The sequence below is a fragment of the Ambystoma mexicanum genome, chromosome 3q (genome assembly GCF_040938575.1).
Source record: "Ambystoma mexicanum isolate Mex_15411 chromosome 3q, UKY_AmexF1_1, whole genome shotgun sequence".
In the NCBI taxonomy this organism is placed as follows: Eukaryota; Metazoa; Chordata; class Amphibia; order Caudata; family Ambystomatidae; genus Ambystoma; species Ambystoma mexicanum.
The window spans coordinates 1106335279-1106353919 of record NC_090926.1 but is presented as its reverse complement, the minus strand read 5'-3'; positions in this window follow the sequence as shown (position 1 = coordinate 1106353919).

The window sequence follows — 18641 nt, the reverse complement described above, 5'->3', positions numbered from 1 at the left end:
AAGTCTTTACGTAGGCAGGTCAGGCATTGTAGGGAGAGTTAGTTGAGTACATTCGTTTTTCACACCTTTCTGAAGACTGTGAGAGATTTTTCATGGCGTAGGTTGGGCGGGAGTGCGTTCCAAGCTTTAGGGGCTAATACGTCAAAGCTCGTACCGCCCGCTTTGGCTCTATTGAAGACTGGAACTGATAATAGCTGGGAGTATTGGTCCCGCCTTGGTCTGTGGGCTGGAGCAAGGTGTATTCTTTCAGACAGGTATGCAGGGGCTGTCTTGGCAATGCATTTGTGAATGATCGTGAGGGCTTTAAATGTTATGCGTTCTTTGATGGGTAGCCAGTGGGCATATTTTCTTGCCTGTGAGATGTGTTCTCTCCTAGGTATGCTGAGGGCCACTCTGAGGGCGTTGTTTTGTGCCGTTTTCAGTTTGTTAATGTTTTTGGTGGAGGTGCCTAGGAGCAGGATGTTGCAGTAGTCAAGTTTTGTGCCAATGGTGGCTCTGGCAATGTTGAGGCAGTTGGTTGGTGATAGGTGTGATTTTACTGAGTTTATGATTTTTGTAGTGAGTGCAGCTGAGGATGAGATGGCGCTGACTTGCCTGTCCATTGATAGGGTGGCGTCAAGGTATACCCCAAGAGGTTTCACTGCAGTGGAAGCTGTGATAACTGTATTCTCAATATTGAAGGAATTATACTTGTCATTGAGTATTTTTAGGGACTCTTTGGGGTCTATCAGTAGGATTTTGTTTTTTTCCCCTTTTAGCCTTTGGCTGCCATCCAGGCCTGGATGCGTGTGTAAGTCTTTTGGAGTGTGTTAAGGTCTTGTTCATAGTTCCCAGGAAGGGGCAGAAGAATTTGTGTGTCGTCGGCATAGTTGGTAAAGGCTATGCCAAATTCTTCTAGGTCACTGAACAGTGGGAGGGTGAAGAGATTGTATAGAGTGGGGGAGGTACAGGATCCATGTGGCACTCCACACTCAATGGGTGAAGGGGTGGCTGAGGCATGATCGGAGAAGACCCTCATCGCTCGGCCTTCCAGGAAGGAGGTTATCCAGGCGGTGGCTTCATGGGAGAAGTGGGCGGTGTACTTGAGATGTTTACACAGGATCTTATGGTCAAGTAAATCAAAGGCCGCAGAGAGATCCAAGAGTAAGAGGAGTGAGGATTTGCCTTTTCCATGGCTTCAAGTAATTGATTCTTGAGGTCCAAGAGGGCTGATTCTGTGCCATGACGAGGGCGAAAGCCGGATTGTCTTTTTCCTAGGATATTGTGGGTTTCTAGGTAAGACTGAATCTGTAGGTATGCAGCCTTTTCCAGGATTTTCAACAGGAATTGGACGGTAGTTGGTGGGGGAGTCTGGGTCAAGGGTGGGTTTCTTTAGTAGTGGGCGCACCCATGCTTCCTTAAGGTTGAGTGGGACGGTACTGTTGGTGAAGGAGGCGTTGATAAAGGTGGTGATGAATGGGGCTAAGGCTGTGGCGCAGTCTTTGACGATGTTAGCTGGGCAGGTGTCCCCTTTACATAGCGACGGCTTGATGCGCTTCATTATTAGTAGGACTTCTGGGATGGTTACTTGCCTGAATGAAAATGGTGTGGGTTTGTTAGTTCCCTGTTGACGGTCTGTAGCTGGTGGGTTGGGATGGTTTATGGGTGGATAGAGTAACTTTGGGCAGGTTGTCAGATTGGGTCTTAATTTTGTTCTGGAGTGTTTTCATTTTGTTTAGCATGGCGTGTTGGATATTGTTACACCAGGTTTCGTTTTTCTCAGTGGGTTGTACGTCGGTAGGGGGATGGTCAGCTCGTTATAGATTGCGAATAATTCTTTGGATTCGGAATTTTATTTCTCAATTCTCGAGTTGTACGTGTCTGCTTTGGCTTTGGAGATGGCATGCTTGTAGAGTCTGGCGGCTGTGTGGTAAGAGTCACTGGTAGTGGTGGTAGGGTTATTCTACCAGGAGGTTAGAGCTACTCTTAGTTCTTGAGTGAACCATGAGTTAGCATGGAGAGTGTGCTTGGCTTTTTTCTTTTCCAATGGAGCGATGGTGTCTAGTAGCTCTTTGAGCGTGGTGTTATAAATGTTGACTAGTTACGTGGGATCACTGGAATTAGGGTGGGCGAGCGCAGAGTTTTCAATGAAGGGGAGGATTCTTTCTGTGGTGAGTGATTTCTTGGATCTGACCAGTGTGGCTGATGCAGGTGGTTTTGGCTTTACTGTTGGCTTAGATGGTATGAAGAAGAGTAATAGGTGGTGGTCCGTCCATGGGAGAGGGGTGTTGGAGCTGAGGTCGACGGCACAATTGTGGTCCGCGATCCAATCAAGTGTGTGACCTTTGGTGTGGGTCGGGTTGTTGATTAGTTGAGTGAAGCCTAGGTCTACGAGAGCTTTAGCGAGGGCTTTGCCTTTCTTGTCGTTGGGGTCTTGGAATCCTAAGTTAAGGTCACCTAAGAGAATAGCTCTTGTATTTGTTTTTAGGTTGTTTCCTAGGATGTGGGTGATTTTGGCTTGGAAGTTGTCGGTTGGTCCTGGTGGACGATAAGCAATGTGGAGTGTTATGGTATCATTTGGCGAGGGTGATATTTTTACTGAAAGCAGGTCAAAGTTGTCTGTCTCAGTGGTTTTTTGTTGCCTGGCGTTAATAGATTCCCTGAGGATTAGTGCTACCCCTCCACCTTTGCTGGAGGTTCTGTCTTGGCGCAAGATGAGGTTTCCTGGTGGTAGGGTTTGGCAGATGGCCGGACCAGAGGCCTTGTGTAGCCAGGTCTCAGTGATGGCTAGGATGTCTAGATCTAAGTCGGTAATGGGGTCGTGGATCTCTGTGGCATGTGCTGGTAGGGAACGTGTGTTGATAAGAGCACATTGGAATAGGGTGGCCTTTTGTGGTTTAGTTTTAGTGGGGATGCTAGTGAGAGTGCACATTTTGGCGGTGCTGGGCATGGGGGCGGCTGTCGGTAGTGGTGGGTGGTGGGGTTGTTTTATAGGGTATGCTTTGGAGGTGGTTGAGCAATGGGTCAATCTGGAGCCTAGTCTTCGATTTCTCATGTGAAGCTCCATGGGATGCGAGTTAACTAGTGAGCAGTAATGAGGACTAGGTGCTGTGATATTGTGGGTCTGCTTGGGGGTACGGTGTGCAGGAATATGTTTTAGTGTAGGAGTGGCTATGTGTAGTGCTGGTAGGAAGGGTGTGGGGGGTACGATGTGGGAGAGTGGGAGTGTTAGTGTGGAAGGCATGGTAGGCGCTGGCGCTACTACATGGATTGGGGTGGTTGGTAGCTAGGGCTGTCCCGGGGGGAGTTTGGGGTAGGTTGTGTCACAATGTTGAAGGGGTGGTCGATGTGTAACCTTATTTATGTCTTGTTGTATATGGACGTTATATATTGCGAGGCGACCCCCAGTGCAGTACTCTTTCCAGTAGTGTGCCAAACACTGCCTGAGGGCTACAGTGTTATGGTTAGAAATGTGGTGGGACTCAGGCAGGCTTCAGGCAGCTCAAGAATAGTTCCACAGCATGGTTGGGGTGGGTACATTTAAGAGCTGCCTCTAATTTGTAAGACGCCTCTGAATACTCCTCCGTGTCCTTCGGCTGCGACCACCTACTTGTCGATGGGTTCACTTCCTCTTTCTCTGCTTGCTGTGGCTGTGTATCTGGGATGCAAGTTTTCCCTTCTCTTCTTTGACTGTGGCTTGGGCTATGTGCCAGTCCAGCCCTGTTCCTTAGGGACCGCTCTAATCCTGCACAATACGTCTGCCATTTTTTCCGCATTCCCCATCTTCGTTTCCGCAGGGATCTTCCTGGGCCACTTGCACAATTTGACCATTCTTGCCTCTTTCTTCTTGTATAAGTTGTGTTCCCCTCTTTTATTGCTTATTTCTGGTTGCTGAGCTTCTCCATTAATGTTCTTTCCAGCATCACGCCATCCCTTCCATTGTTATGTCAAACAAACACTGAAGATATGCTCCTTGCTTTTATTTCAGTTTTTTTGTTTAAATAAAACACGGTGATGAAGGCCTCGCAGACGTTGTTCTATTGTTTACGGGTTGCTGTAGCAGCCCAAAATGGCTGCCACGCTCTGGCACACTGCCAGGTCCTTTTTTCCAACCCACAGACTTTTGCTCTTGTGTTTGCATGCGCTCCCCTGCAAGAGGACAATCCTATGTGATGACTGCATGGTCCTTAACTGTGCAGACGAAAATGTTGATGCCAATTGTGGTGCGGTGCAGTGATCAACTAGATCACTTTACTCCCATCCCCTGGCCTGCATTCCCTTACTTGACCCCCCACCCCACTTCTGTGTGCACCGCCGACTTCCCGCTATCCCTGTGGCTTCGATTCCTCCCACTTTTGTTGGTCGGGGATGGCGCTGCAGGGTGCTTTTTTATTTTTTATACTTTCTTGTCCCCCGCTTACCACAATGGTAAGCGGGGGACACCCCCACAACCTCCAACTCTTGTTACTGCGCCCTAGTAGAGAGGGGGACACCGCTGCAACCCCCGCTCTGCTTGGGTGCAGTAATGGGATTCAGTATTTTGTGCGCCCCCAAAGTTGCAGAAACTCTCGAGAGGATAGCTCAGGGGCAATGGGCTCACCTTGGAAGCAAGACGACACAGAGCAACACAGGTTTGATCCCCTGGTCCACGCTTAGAAAGCTCTGGGTATTAAGCGCGTTATTTATAACCTATCATATCATATAACTGCAGGGGTGCAGTACTGAGGGTGACATTTTTGTATATTTCTCAAGAGGACCACTAGTCCTTTACTCTTAATTCAGCCCTCTAGCCCGGATGGCCCCTGGGGCCATGGGGGTTTCAAGGAGTCTTCCCCCACGCTGCCGTGCTCACGGGCCGCTCTCCCGCCTGCCTCTCCACTTACCTGTGGAAACTGGAGTGCTGCTGCACTGGAGGCCATCACCAGGTAAGTCCATGCAGCATCAACGTTCCGAGTGGTCTGCTTTCTTTCTGCCACCCCGGCCGGGTGGGCCCTGAAGCCATTGAAGTTGCAGGAACTCCTTGCCCGCTGCTGCTGTCTTTTGCGGGCCATCCGCCTGCCTGAAGCTCCCCTGGCCCTAGCGATCACCTGCCCATTAGCTGGTTACCCTGCGACACCAGACCGCATCAAAGGCTACCGGGATTCAGCAGCCTGCGGTCCCTTGATGCGACACAAAGTTCAACTTGCAGCACAGCAGGGGGTAAAGCAGAGAAGGAGAACCCTGCCCCCGTCCATCCACTATGTGGAGGCCCCAAAGGTGCCTATGATGTCACCTGTTGGAGGTGCGCAGATACCTTTGCCCTCCAATCAGGGGATTACACAGGTCTTCCTCCCCTTCCTGTCCACAAGCCCCTTTTGGCCTCGTTTCCCCTTCCTCCCAGGCCGCCATACTGGTGACCCCAGCTTCCCAGGTCACCATACCGGTGACTACTGCCTCCCAGGTCGCCATACCGGTGACTACTGGTGACCCATGCTTCCGAGGACACCATACCGGTGACTAATGCCTACCAGGTCGCCATACCGGTGACTACTGGTGATCCCTGCTTCCCAGGTCATCATACCGGTGACCCATGCTTCCCAGGTCGCCATACCGGTGACTACTGGTGACCCATGCTTCCCAGGTCGCCATACCGGTGACTACTGGTGACCCATGCTTCCCAGGTCGCCATACCAGTGACTACTGGTGATCCCTGCTTCCCAGGTCACCATACCGGTGACTACTGCCTCCCAGGTCGACATAGCGGTGACCCCAGCTTCCCAGGTCACCATACCGGTGACTACTGCCTACCAGGTCGCCATACCGGTGACTACTGGTGACCCCTGCTTCCCAGGTCACCATACCGGTGACTACTGCCTCCCAGGTCGCCATAGCGGTGACCCCAGCTTCCCAGGTCACCATACCGGTGACTACTGCCTACCAGGTCGCCATACCGGTGACTACTGGTGACCCCTGCTTCCCAGGTCACCATACCGGTGCCTACTGCCTACCAGGTCGCCATACCGGTGACTACTGGTGACCCCTGCTTCCCAGGTCACCATACCGGTGACTCATGCTTCCCAGGTCACCATAGCGGTGACTACTGCCTACCAGGTCGCCATACCGGTGACTACTGCCTCCTAGGTCACCATACCGGTGACTCATGCTTCCCAGGTCACCATACCGGTGACTACTGCCTACCAGGTCGCCATACCGGTGACTACTGGTGACCCCTGCTTCCCAGGTCACCATACCGGTGACTCATGCTTCCCAGGTCACCATACCGGTGACTACTGCCTACCAGGTCGCCATACCGGTGACTACTGGTGACCCCTGCTTTCCAGGTCACCATACCGGTGACTCATGCTTCCCAGGTCACCATACCGGTGACTACTGCCTACCAGGTCGCCATACTGGTGACTACTGCCTCCCAGGTCGCCATACCGAGCTTGTTCTGCTGCGGCTGCTTGGCCTTTGTGCTTGTCCACGCTTTGCATGTTCTGAATAGAGGTGGGCGAGCCTAGCAAGGCTGGGCCACCCCGGGCTCCAACGGGGGCACCAACTGGAATCTCCTTTTGGGCCGGTACCCCCGGATGCCATGGGCCTGCTGGGCAAAATGGAAAGAAATGCCCATTTCATATTTTTTCACATTTGACCATTTCTCTCCATTTTACCTTCGCCGCGTGGGCAAAATGAAAAAAATGCCCATATCTGAAAACAAATAAACTCTTGCCTGGTGGTGGCTCGCCAGGACCGCGTTACATTGTTTTCCTTTTTCTGGGGGAGCCAGGGGTTTCATGGGCTCGGCCGGGTGTTTGGCTCCTGGAGCTGAGTCTTACGCCCAGGCTCGGCTCCCCCAGCTCTAGGTCTGAAGCTTGCACTGCTCTGTGCAGGCTGGGGATGTTCTCGCTGTGTGGGAAGCTTGCCCCTCTGAGTCCATTCTATACCTGTTCTCTCTGGGATGGACTATTGCAGTGCCACCGCTGCCAGGCTAGGATGCGCCAAACTGTCTGTCTTCTCACATAACTGTCAAGTCCTCGGCTCGCGCGGGAACCGTTGGGTAATAAAGAGCATTTAACCTCTGTGCTCCCGGCTTACGAGGCCCTAGCACGCTTTAATATAATTACCACCGTTCAGTGGTAGAGTGGGGGCGCATGATTCAATTTGTGTTCCCCTCTTTTATTGCTTATTTCTGGTTGCTGAGCTTCTCCATTAATGTTCTTTCCAGCATCACGCCATCCCTTCCATTGTTATGTCAAACAAACACTGAAGATATGCTCCTTGCTTTTATTTCAGTTTTTTTGTTTAAATAAAACACGGTGATGAAGGCCTCGCATACGTTGTTCTATTGTTTACGGGTTGCTGTAGCAGCCCAAAATGGCTGCCACGCTCTGGCACACTGCCAGGTCCTTTTTTCCAACCCACAGACTTTTGCTCTTGTGTTTGCATGCGCTCCCCTGCAAGAGGACAATCCTATGTGATGACTGCATGGTCCTTAACTGTGCAGACGAAAATGTTGATGCCAATTGTGGTGCGGTGCAGTGATCAACTAGATCACTTTACCCCCATCCCCTGGCCTGCATTCCCTTACTTGACCCCCCACCCCACTTCTGTGTGCACCGCCGACTTCAGCTATCCCTGTGGCTTCGATTCCTCCCACTTTTGTTGGTCGGGGATGACGCTGCAGGGTGCTTTTTTATTTTTTATACTTTCTTGTCCCCCGCTTACCACAATGGTAAGCGGGGGACACCCCCACAACCACCAACTCTTGTTACTGCGCTCTAGTAGAGAGGGGGACACCGCTGCAACCCCCGCTCTGCTTGGGTGCAGTAATGGGATTCAGTATTTTGTGCGCCCCCAAAGTTGCAGAAACTCTCGGGAGGATAGCTCAGGGGCAATGGGCTCACCTTGGAAGCAAGACGACACAGAGCAACACAGGTTTGATCCCCTGGTCCACGCTTAGAAAGCTCTGGGTATTAAGTGCGTTATTTATAACCTATCATATCATATAACTGCAGGGGTGCAGTACTGAGGGTGACATTTTTGTATATTTCTCAGGAGGACCACTAGTCCTTTACTCTTAATTCAGCCCTCTAGCCCGGATGGCCCCTGGGGCCATGGGGGTTTCAAGGAGTCTTCCCCCACGCTGCCGTGCTCACGGGCCGCTCTCCCGCCTGTCTCTGCACTTACCTGTGGAAACTGGAGTGCTGCTGCACTGGAGGCCATCACCAGGTAAGTCCATGCAGCATCAACGTTCCGAGTGGTCTACTTTCTTTCTGCCACCCCGGCCGGGTGGGCCCTGAAGCCATTGAAGTTGCAGGAACTCCTTGCCCGCTGCTGCTGTCTTTTGCGGGCCATCCGCCTGCCTGAAGCTCCCCTGGCCCTAGCGATCACCTGCCCATTAGCTGGTTACCCTGCGACACCAGACCGCATCAAAGGCTACCGTGATTCAGCAGCCTGCTGTCCCTTGATGCGACACAAAGTTCAACTTGCAGCACAGCAGTGGGTAAAGCAGAGAAGGAGACCCCTGCCCCCTGTCCATCCACTATGTGGAGGCCCCAAAGGAGCCTATGATGTCACCTGTTGGAGGTGCGCAGATACCTTTGCCCTCCAATCAGAGGATTACACAGGTGTGGTCTTCCTCCCCTTCCTGTCCACAAGCCCCTTTTGGCCTCGTTTCCCCTTCCTCCCAGGCCGCCATACTGGTGACCCCTGCTTCCCAGGTCACCATACCGGTGACTACTGCCTCCCAGGTCGCCATACCGGTGACTACTGGTGACCCATGCTTCCCAGGTGCCCACTGCTTCCCAGGTCGCCATACTGGTGACCCCTACTTCCCAGGTCACCATACCGGTGACTACTGCCTACCAGGTCGCCATACCGGTGACTACTGGTGACCCATGCTTCCCAGGTGCCCACTGCTTCCCAGGTCTCCATACTAGTGATCCCTGCTTCCCAGGTCACCATACCGGTGACTACTGCCTACCAGGTCGCCATACCGATGACTACTGGTGACCCATGCTTCCCAGGTGCCCACTGCTTCCCAGGTCGCCATACTGGTGACCCCTACTTCCTAGGTCACCATACCGGTGACTACTGCCTACCAGGTCGCCATACCTGTGACTACTGGTGACCCATGCTTCCCAGGTGCCCACTGCTTCCCAGGTCGCCATACTGGTGACCCCTACTTCCTAGGTCACCATACCGGTGACTACTGGTGACCCATGCTTCCCAGGTGCCCACTGCTTCCCAGGTCGCCATACTGGTGACCCCTACTTCCTAGGTCACCATACCGGTGACTACTGCCTCCTAGGTCACCATACCGAGCTTGTTCTGCTGCGGCTGCTTGGTCTTCGTGCTTGTCCACGCTTTGCATGTTCTGAATAGAGGTGGGCGAGCCTAGCAAGGCTGGGCCAGCCCGGGCTCCAACGGGGGTACCAACTGGAATCTCCTTTTGGGCCGGTACCCCCGGATGCCATGGGCCTGCTGGGCAAAATGGAAAGAAATGCCCATTTGATTTTTTTTCACATTTGACCATTTCTCTCCATTTTACCTTGGACGCGTGGGCAAAATGAAAAAAATACCCATATCTGAAAACAAATAAACTCTTGCCTGGTGGTGGCTCGCCAGGACCGCGTTACATTGTTTTCCTTTTTCTGGGGGAGCCAGGGGTTTCATGGGCTCGGCCTGTGGTTTGGCTCCTGGAGCTGAGCCTTACGCCCGGGCTCGGCTCCCCCAGCTCTAGGTCTGAAGCTTGCACTGCTCTGTGCAGGCTGGGGATGTTCTCGCTGTGTGGGAAGCTTACCCTGCTGTTTCCATTCTCCATTCTCTCTGGGATGGACTATTGCAGTGCCACCGCTGCCAGGCTAGGATGCGCCAAACTGTCTGTCTTCTCACATAACTGTCAAGTCCTCGGCTCGCGCGGGAACCGTTGGGTAATAAAGAGCATTTAACCTCTGTGCTCCCGGCTTACGAGGCCCCTAGCACGCTTTAATATAATTACCACCGTTCAGTGGTAGAGTGGGGGCGCATGATTCAATTTGCTGAGTGCTGCTGCCTTCCATTCACTCTCTCATGTCGCAATACTCCATTTTAATGCAATGCAGTTTCTGGCCATGACAGTGTCGACGACGAAATCCCAAAATGGAGGAGGCACCCCGATAACCCGGGCGGTGTCCTCCTCCTATCCTCCCCCTCCCCAGGATGAGGGGGAGGTGCCCGCAGGAAGCGCGGCAAGTCAAAGGGAAAGCCCGCGAAAGGAAACCGCGCGGCAAATCGGAGAAAAGCCCGCGAAGGGCAACAAGGGAGGGGGAGGGGCTACCCCCCCCTTTATAACAAACGGGCTTCCCACTGCAGGCAGGATCGAGCCTTAGCAGTGGGATGCCCACAAACCAGCAGAGGACTTCGTTTTCCCACCCACCCACCCTACAAACAGGACAAGCAAGGAGGCCTGATCGTCGACGTCGCAGGACGGCAGGCGGTGTGGCGGTGTTTGGGCAACCAAACACAAGAGACAGACTCCGGACGAGCCAGGAGAAAGCTGGAAGGGTCTTCGCCCTTCTCAGACCAGCGCCCCTTGGGAGCCTGAACGGCAGGGGCGTCTGGGGGGAACAACAAGGGCTCAGCTTCCCCCAAGGAAACGGCACTCTCCCCGCCCAGGAACACCTGCAGGGGCAGGCGAAGCTCAGGCCCAAAGGGTTGGGAGAGTTGGGCCTATAATGGACTTTGGGAAAGAAAGGGGGAAGCAGGTTATTGGACACGGAGCGGTCGCCGCATCTTCTGAGTTAGTGCCACTAATGTGTACAGTGTGGTTTTATGTTATTGTGGAAAATAAATCTGCGGCCTTTTTATGCCAAAAAACAAAGCAAGACTCATTCTACACATTTCTTGGGGGGTAAAAGAGGAATGTGTTATGGCTATGTAATGGGTCCAAAATGGACGGCTGCACGGGTTATTATAATGCGAGATTCCGTAATGGAAGGCTGTCCGCACCAAAGCCTTCGGAGATGACATTTTCTCTGCAGCAGAGAGGACAGTTCAGACACATGACCTCGCGTCCCCCGTTCCAAGAGCTGCCGTGGTTTCCACCTATCGAGTTCCCAATCTCCAGAAGCAAGGACGGATCAGACACGGATTTTGTGTGGATCTCCACAATACTGCGAGAAATGAATTTCGAAGCCCGAAATACCAGCCCCCCCCTTTTTTACACCATATACATGCCGGGGAGACCCCCCTAAAACCCCTCCACCTTCTGTATTCACGTAACCGCCCTCCCCCACATATATATGTGGTAAAAAGAAGGTCCCAAATTTCGATATTTTGGGATTCGACATTTTTGCATTCTCTTTGTGGTGTGATCCCGTGCATAGTAAGACGTAAACCTTGCACATCCACATGACCTGTTTCTCCAGTCGAGGCGACAGTTGGGAATGGATTCCCTCCACTGACACTTTGACCCGGAAGCAGCCGCTAATTTCTGGACGATGCTCGATACCCAGCTTTACGCTCCTTCTCATCAACATTTCATGAAGATGCCTATTGGCAAGACGGCAAATAACTCATCAAAAGAGTTAATTCAACCAGATATAGATGACATTACCCGACATGGCAAGGTGTTAAAAGTGAATGTCGAATTACTTGGCCAGGCCTATCTTTGGAACTGCAAAGAGGCACTGCCAGGATGGTGGACACATCTAATTTTCGGAGCCTTTCCCGAATGAGTACATGATTTGATAGGTTACTCATAACGCCTTAATACCAAGAGGCTTCTAAGCGCTGACCCGGGATCGAACCTGTGTGGCTTCTAGTCATTTTGCTTCCACGGCGAGCACGTTGCCGCTGAGCTATCCTCATGAGATGCATGCTGATAAAAAGGAATAGTCTATTATCGGAGCTGGTTCTCTATACATGTGACCACCCCTAAGGTTGTTCAGACGAGTGCCATTGTGATATGTGATAACATTACCGGGCCCTTTGTAATGTCTGTTCTAGAGGCACACGCGACTTGAATGATTACATTGGCAGTGTGTGGCTCAAGGAAAGGTTGGAATGTAACTTAACATCTCTAAGAAATCAAGGGTATTTCTGCTGTAGGATGTTTTGCACAGCATGCCTGGAATGTGAAGGCAGTATTCGTAACAGTAGTCTCAATAATACAGATGAGATGAGATGCTTTCTTTACCCAGTTAGATTACTGAGTAGTGTGCACATCCTATGTGCTGTATTCATGAAGCGTCAACACTCCTGCCTCCCAAGACGAGAACTAAGAAACATTTCTTCTCATGCTAGGCTGCGATCCTCTGGAACTCAACCCTCTGCCCCCCGGCAATCGGTACTGCTCTAAATCTTCTCCCGGTAAAGGAAGAACGGAAGACCGGGCTCTTCCCAGAACACCTCGGCGTAACCTAGATTCAGGCTATCTTCTTCACGCCGCCATCCGTGTATTGTACATGATGATGGGTACTAATGTTTACTTGATGATTTGTAAAATGTTTGCTACGGTTGTTGTACTCCGGGATGTGTTCAGCCCTCCGTTTCTCCCTGTGACAAATTGGATTCCACTTTGCAGGAGTACAAGGGTGTGTAGTGGTAAAATGGCACACTCAGCCTTCACACAAACCAAAACACAATGCAACCAGAAACGTCAAACAGGGACAATAAAGAGATATACCTCCTTTGCCTTTTGGGCTATTCTCCCAAGAGGGGAGTGAAGGTGAACCAGTAGTGACCCAAACAACATAGTATCATAGTCCAAAATAAAGGGAATGCTCAAGCAAGGTTCTATACAAATATAAACACTTTAATTGAACACACCATCTGCACATAGAGCGAAAAGAGATGAGTATACAAAAACCCACCCCAAAGCAAAGAACAGAGAAGATGCAACAGACTGGAGAAAGTAGCGTGTAGTTACAGGGATGGTAGGTATGGTACTACCATTAAAAGGATATTTGGTTGAAAACAGGAGAGATCGTAACCTAACCACCAATCTATAGAGTCCAAGTGGACCGTGGGGCAGTTCAGTGTCAACAGTACCTAAATTCATTTCTTGGTGGGCTGATGCATCAGACCCAAGTTCGAAAGATGATGCTAACTGATCAGGTTCAGTTGGGGCACGTGGGATCATGGAGACCCTTGCACCAAGAGGCAGTCGAGTAGGGGCGAAAGCGGGTGCTCTGTGCGGTCGAAAGGTGGCGGTTCAGTGATGGTGGTCAGGGCGGTCCCAAGAATGCTTCACAGTTGGCCAGGCAAAGTTAGGCTTTAGCCACTTGGAGAGGTCGGCGAGTGACGCTCCAGCGGTTCGAGTCGGCAGATGATGGTTGTCGAAAATGGTCAATGAGGGTGCGTCGATGTGCAGTCAATGCGGCGGCAGTTCCCAGGCTAGTTGGGCGAAACCATGCTTATGACCTCCGGTTAGAGTCGGCGAGTGACACATCAGTAATTCGGTTCGGGTTGCCGCATTGAGCACTCACTTTGGGCCTAGCAGGAATGTGCTTTGCTAGGACACAATACATTGTCAAGCTAGTTTAGATACAGTGTAATCGTTCTGCTGGTTGCAGGAATGCAGAAACCAGCACAAGCACCTTTCTTATTGTTCAAGATGCGGGGAAAATGGAGAGACCGGTTTGGGGCGATAGAACAGGGAGCTTTGGCTGGTCTGGCCCGCCGGCTGCTGTGAGGCCTTCACAGAGGACCCGAGGACAGGATGCTCCAGTTCAGGGTCTGCTCTTCTGACACAGAAGATCTGTTGCAGAGTGGTTGGTCTTGGGCCACAGCACTGGTCACTCCCGATGTTCCCTGGGAGTGGTTAGCAGACAGATCTTCCTTCTATCTTGGATGGCTCCTTCCTCACCTCAGGTGTGGGACTTTGGACAGTGTAACTGTCCCCAAGGAATTCCAGGTAAGACTGTTCAGTACATCTCTTTGGTCTGAAAGGATCCTTGAGGAAATAAGGAATTCTGCTGAAAGGCATATGAAACCCCTTCTTTTAAAGGCACAATTCCCCCATTGATTGGTCTAGAGCTAGTCTGCTTTAGTGGACCAATACCTGCTCCTGCTGGAGCGGCCTTTGCCCTGTTGGTGTCACACCCAAAGTGCTTTGCTCCAGAAGACGTGGAAGAGACAGGAAAGGGAAAGACAGCGGGAAACAAGATGGTGGAAGCCTTCCTTCAGTGTCCAGAGCAATCCTGCCTATCCTGCTCCTGCCCCCTTCCCTACTATTTTCAACCAAAACCTTTAAATATGCAGTACTCTAGTGTAAGGCTACTCCTCCTGAATGGGTGTGATCATTTGATACCTGGGCCCCTAAAAGCTGCCTGTTTTGAGGCTGTCCCTGGAGGAGGGAGTTACCGGCTCTCACAAAGAGAATCCAAGACAGGCTGGATCCTCTGGCTTTCTGTCCTGCTGTGTGGCAGAATCAGCACGTCCAACCCCAATACGCATCCCCTCCCACAGCAGAGCTGACTCACAGGAGCTGACACTTGTGCAATATCAGTTGGGATGTGGCGGCCATGATCATAAGTAACACCATGACCTATGCCTAAACTCAGTCACAGGTTATTCTTAGAGGTTACCCTGCCGCCAGCGTGGGGTACTCATGATCATCGTAGTTTGGATGCAGGGGACATATCTTAAATGTCACCCCTGTGCTGCAGTGACTTTGCTGTCACTGCAGCGGTTACATGGGCATCTCGTGACCTCTGAAAACTGCTCTGCACCATGAGCAGAGAGGGCACTACTGGTCAGGCTACTGATGCAGCAAGGCACAAGTGCACCTTGCTTTTGGCATTGAGTTGTTACAAAGGGGGATCTGATTAGCAGATGATCCATTTGGAGAAGGAATCACCCGCATAATTTTAGCTACTAATAAAAATAAAAAAGCCCTTGACAGATGGCAATTCCTCACACTCCCAAGCTAGGTTGCCACATAAAGATATCTAATAATAGTAATACTTACACTGAATATTTATACTTATACTATAAGTAAACAAACAAACAAACAAGAAAGATGACTGGAATGCTCAGAATAAATCAAAAACCACAGCCAGTGCTCTGTGCAACCCTCCAGACCATTGTCTTTAAGCCTGCCAAGCCATTACAGAAGGGTAAAGACAATATGCAAATGGACCTTGCTATTCATGCAGTTGGGCACATTTCCCAACACTGTCTTGACACGTTTAGTAATAATTCTTTGTTACTTTCGAAGGATCTGTAAAGCTGTTTGGTAGAAAAGAAACGTTCTCCATGCTCACATGAATCCCCCCATTGCCTTTTATGTTTATATATAGCGCTTAATGCTAGACTGCTACTGCCTCTAACCAGTGTGACAACAGGTGTTATTATTGCCACATTTTAATGAGGCATTACAGCCAAGCAGGGGAAGGCATAATGCCATGATATTACAAAATCACAAACATGGGCTAACAAAACTTAGAAAGTAAAGACAACAGTTGGAGAGGGTGCTCAGAACTTTGAGTAAGGATTGTTGTTGTGGGAGAACACTAATCATTGAGGTGGAATGTTTGGATAGAAACATCAAGCTTCGTAACAGTGGCTAAGGCCCCCTGCTGAGCCATTGTGTAGAATGGCTCACCAAAATTCAATGTTGTAATATGCTCTTAATCCCCAGTTCCGAGGGCTGGAATGGGGGTGGGGCAGTATTGGCCCGGGAGATCAAGTTATCGGCCCAAGCGAAGCGAGGGACTATAACGAGTGCACCAGGCCATTACCCTCCCCCCGTTCCAGCCCTTGGAAGGGGGGGATTAACGCTATTAGCACCTTGGGTTACCAAGGGGTAACCAGAGTGCTAAAGGAAAAAAAAAGAAAAAAGGTATTTTCCTTCATTCAACACGATGCTGCGCACGTCCAATTGAATGAAGGAAATACTTTACCAAGATGGCCACCATGCTTTTAGAAGGTGGGGCTTAATGCTGTGCCCCTCTTCTATGACCATGGCGGCCGGAAAAGGGAAGTTGCTGCTGCTTCAGTGGTGGCAGAGAGTGGCGCCACCGCTGCAAGTGTCAGGTAAGCGTCAGGGGAGTTGGGATTTAAAAAATAAATAGTTACAGGAGGGTGGGTGGGGGAAAGATGGCAGCCCGCAGAGTGACAGGCAGCCTGTGGGTTCCTTGGAACGTGGGCTGAGATTACAGGCTGTGCCCCCCAACCGCAGGGTGCAAATTAAGCTTTATAGCCCCAGTCCAATGACTGTATTAGTTGTTATGGGTCCTCATGTCAGAGCTAAGGTTTACATGGATATAATGGCTGGTATGTCCCCTAGGTGGGAGGTCTATAAAACTATTTTAAGCCATGTTGCACTTGATAGTATGAAGTATAGATAGGTTTGCTGAAGTGTATTATATAAATCTGCCTAGGCGGTCACAGAAAGTTGTCTGTGCCTACGCTCCACCCTGATGTAGTCTTGGAATGTGACATACTGGTTCGTATAGCAAGTGCCTTTAACGAGGAACCCCAGGATGTTACCACCTGGCACAGACCGAAGACCCGGTTATTATTGCTTTTAGCACCCTGGGTTAATGTCCCTTGATTCAATCAAACACTCATCCAAGATGGCCACCATGTAAATGGAATGTCAGACTCCATGTGGAGCCCATCCTCGATTTCCATGGCCTGCCTGGATTGAGGAGCGGCTTGGTGGCGCCACTGATGCAACAGAGCAGGTGAGTGGTGGTGGGGAAGGTAGGAGGACATGGGAAGCGAGGGGGATGGGAAAACTGGGTGGGTGCAAGAAGCCTACAGCGACCTGGGATTGTGGGATTCAGCCGAAGATCTGAGAAACCTGATTGGCTTTAGCACTGCTGGGGGCTAATGGTATTTGATTGATCGGCCCTCCAAGAACAAAAGGCTAAGTAGGCCCTGCCTCGGAATTCAGACTTGCAAAGTGCTAGTTGATCACATGTCAGAAACCAAAGTTTTACCAGTGTATTTATCCACTCGTTTAAAAACATTTTCAATGTATAATGGGGATAAAGCAAGAGCATGTGGCCAGTCACATTGCATGGTCTTGTCTTATCAATCTACCATTAAAACATGGATAGCAACACAATCGGAATAATATCCAGGATTTCCGAAACACCATGCTACTGACAATATCCCAAAGAAGGTTTGCCCCCCCACCATGTCTATGAGCGCAGCCAGTAAAACGAAGTGGTCTCTTTCATCGCATGGATTTCCCTGACTGGCTCCTTGAAAGTATGCTTGGTGGCCTGTCGGGGGTGCACAAGATATGAGGGGATTGGGAAGGGTGAAATGTGTGTTTGTCTGTATGCATGTGTGTGGGGTGCATGTGTGTGTTTGCATGTTTGTCGAGTTGGGAAAGGGAGAGCGGGGCGGGTTAGAAGTCTGCAGGACCTGATGAACAAACGCCAGGCCGAGGGGATAGGCGGGTTTGAGAGGGAGCAGGGGTTGCATGGGTGTTCCCCACATTAAGAGAGGGCATGAGAAAGAGGTGCTCAACGGGAATGATGTTTCCTCACAGCACCTTGTTGGGTTTTACTTACTCTGGTCTTTCCCTGTTATGTATGTATGAGCCCCTGATGGAATGTTAGTGTGGAATGTTATGGATGAACTGTGTTTGTGTGTTCCACAATGTCAGTTGGGGCCTGAGCTTAGATGATGAGGGGGCCGGTGGGTGTCTCTCCCTGCTATATACTTAACTTAACTATAACTTGTGTACTTACCTTCTGTGTTAACCTAGTAAACATTTGAACCCAAGTTAATAGACTCCCTGCATTTATTCCATATGATCCCAAAACCTAACATTGGCGACGAGGATCTTGGGAAACTACATCAAAGGAAGGAGTAACACGCAACAGAAAAAAAGGAAAACGGAGCAGAAAAAGGGACAGAAAGTAGAAGAGAAGAAGGAGACATCCACCGGCCACCCCTGGCCTTAAGGTGAGCGTGCCCCGTTTGCCAGATCTGGCGATAGACTGCGCCCAGTTAAATAAAAAGGGGGGCCGGCGTTTACACCTAAGGGGGGCATTTTACATGCAAGGACCCATACAGTCATACTGATCAGCCCCGTTGGACGCTTTTATGGTGTGGATGTTTTCCCATCAAGAGTTACTCACGACATATGTAAGCTGGCTGGAGGAATGGCTCATAATATGACTGCAAGAACCCCTGGGGACCATCTGTGAGTGCCGACAGACAGTGGAGCATAGTTGAAGGAGGTCCCACAGGCCAGCTTGCGTAGAGGTCCGGCGCAGCTGGTGCTATCCTAATGGGAGCATAGACTGTATCATGCGGGCACTTACCTCCTCATTGCTGGCTGCGCTTCTTCTGGGCCATGGTGAGTGCGGTCCGGGTGGCTGCGTTCTTGGGATGGCCTGCGCAGGGCCGGGTGAGTCTTGGAGACTGGTTCCACTGCGGCGGTTCGGGACGACGGTTGGAGCGGAGCACTCCTTCCGTGGCCGCCCTCGCCACCATAATGGTGACGTCAGCTGGATGCTGGGGGAGTTGGCGATTGTGCCTCAAGTGGAATGTTTCCCCCGGCATTCCAAGACCGGCAGCGCAGTGATCGTGCAAGGCAAGAGGCATTGAGAGTTAGAAAAGAGGACCTTCCAACGTGGGCGCAGCGTGCTCTGGTTCCGGGTTTCACACGGAAGTGAACGTTAGAAATTGAACGCTCTGCCAGCCACTGGCTGCATGTTTGGTTAATGTACTGC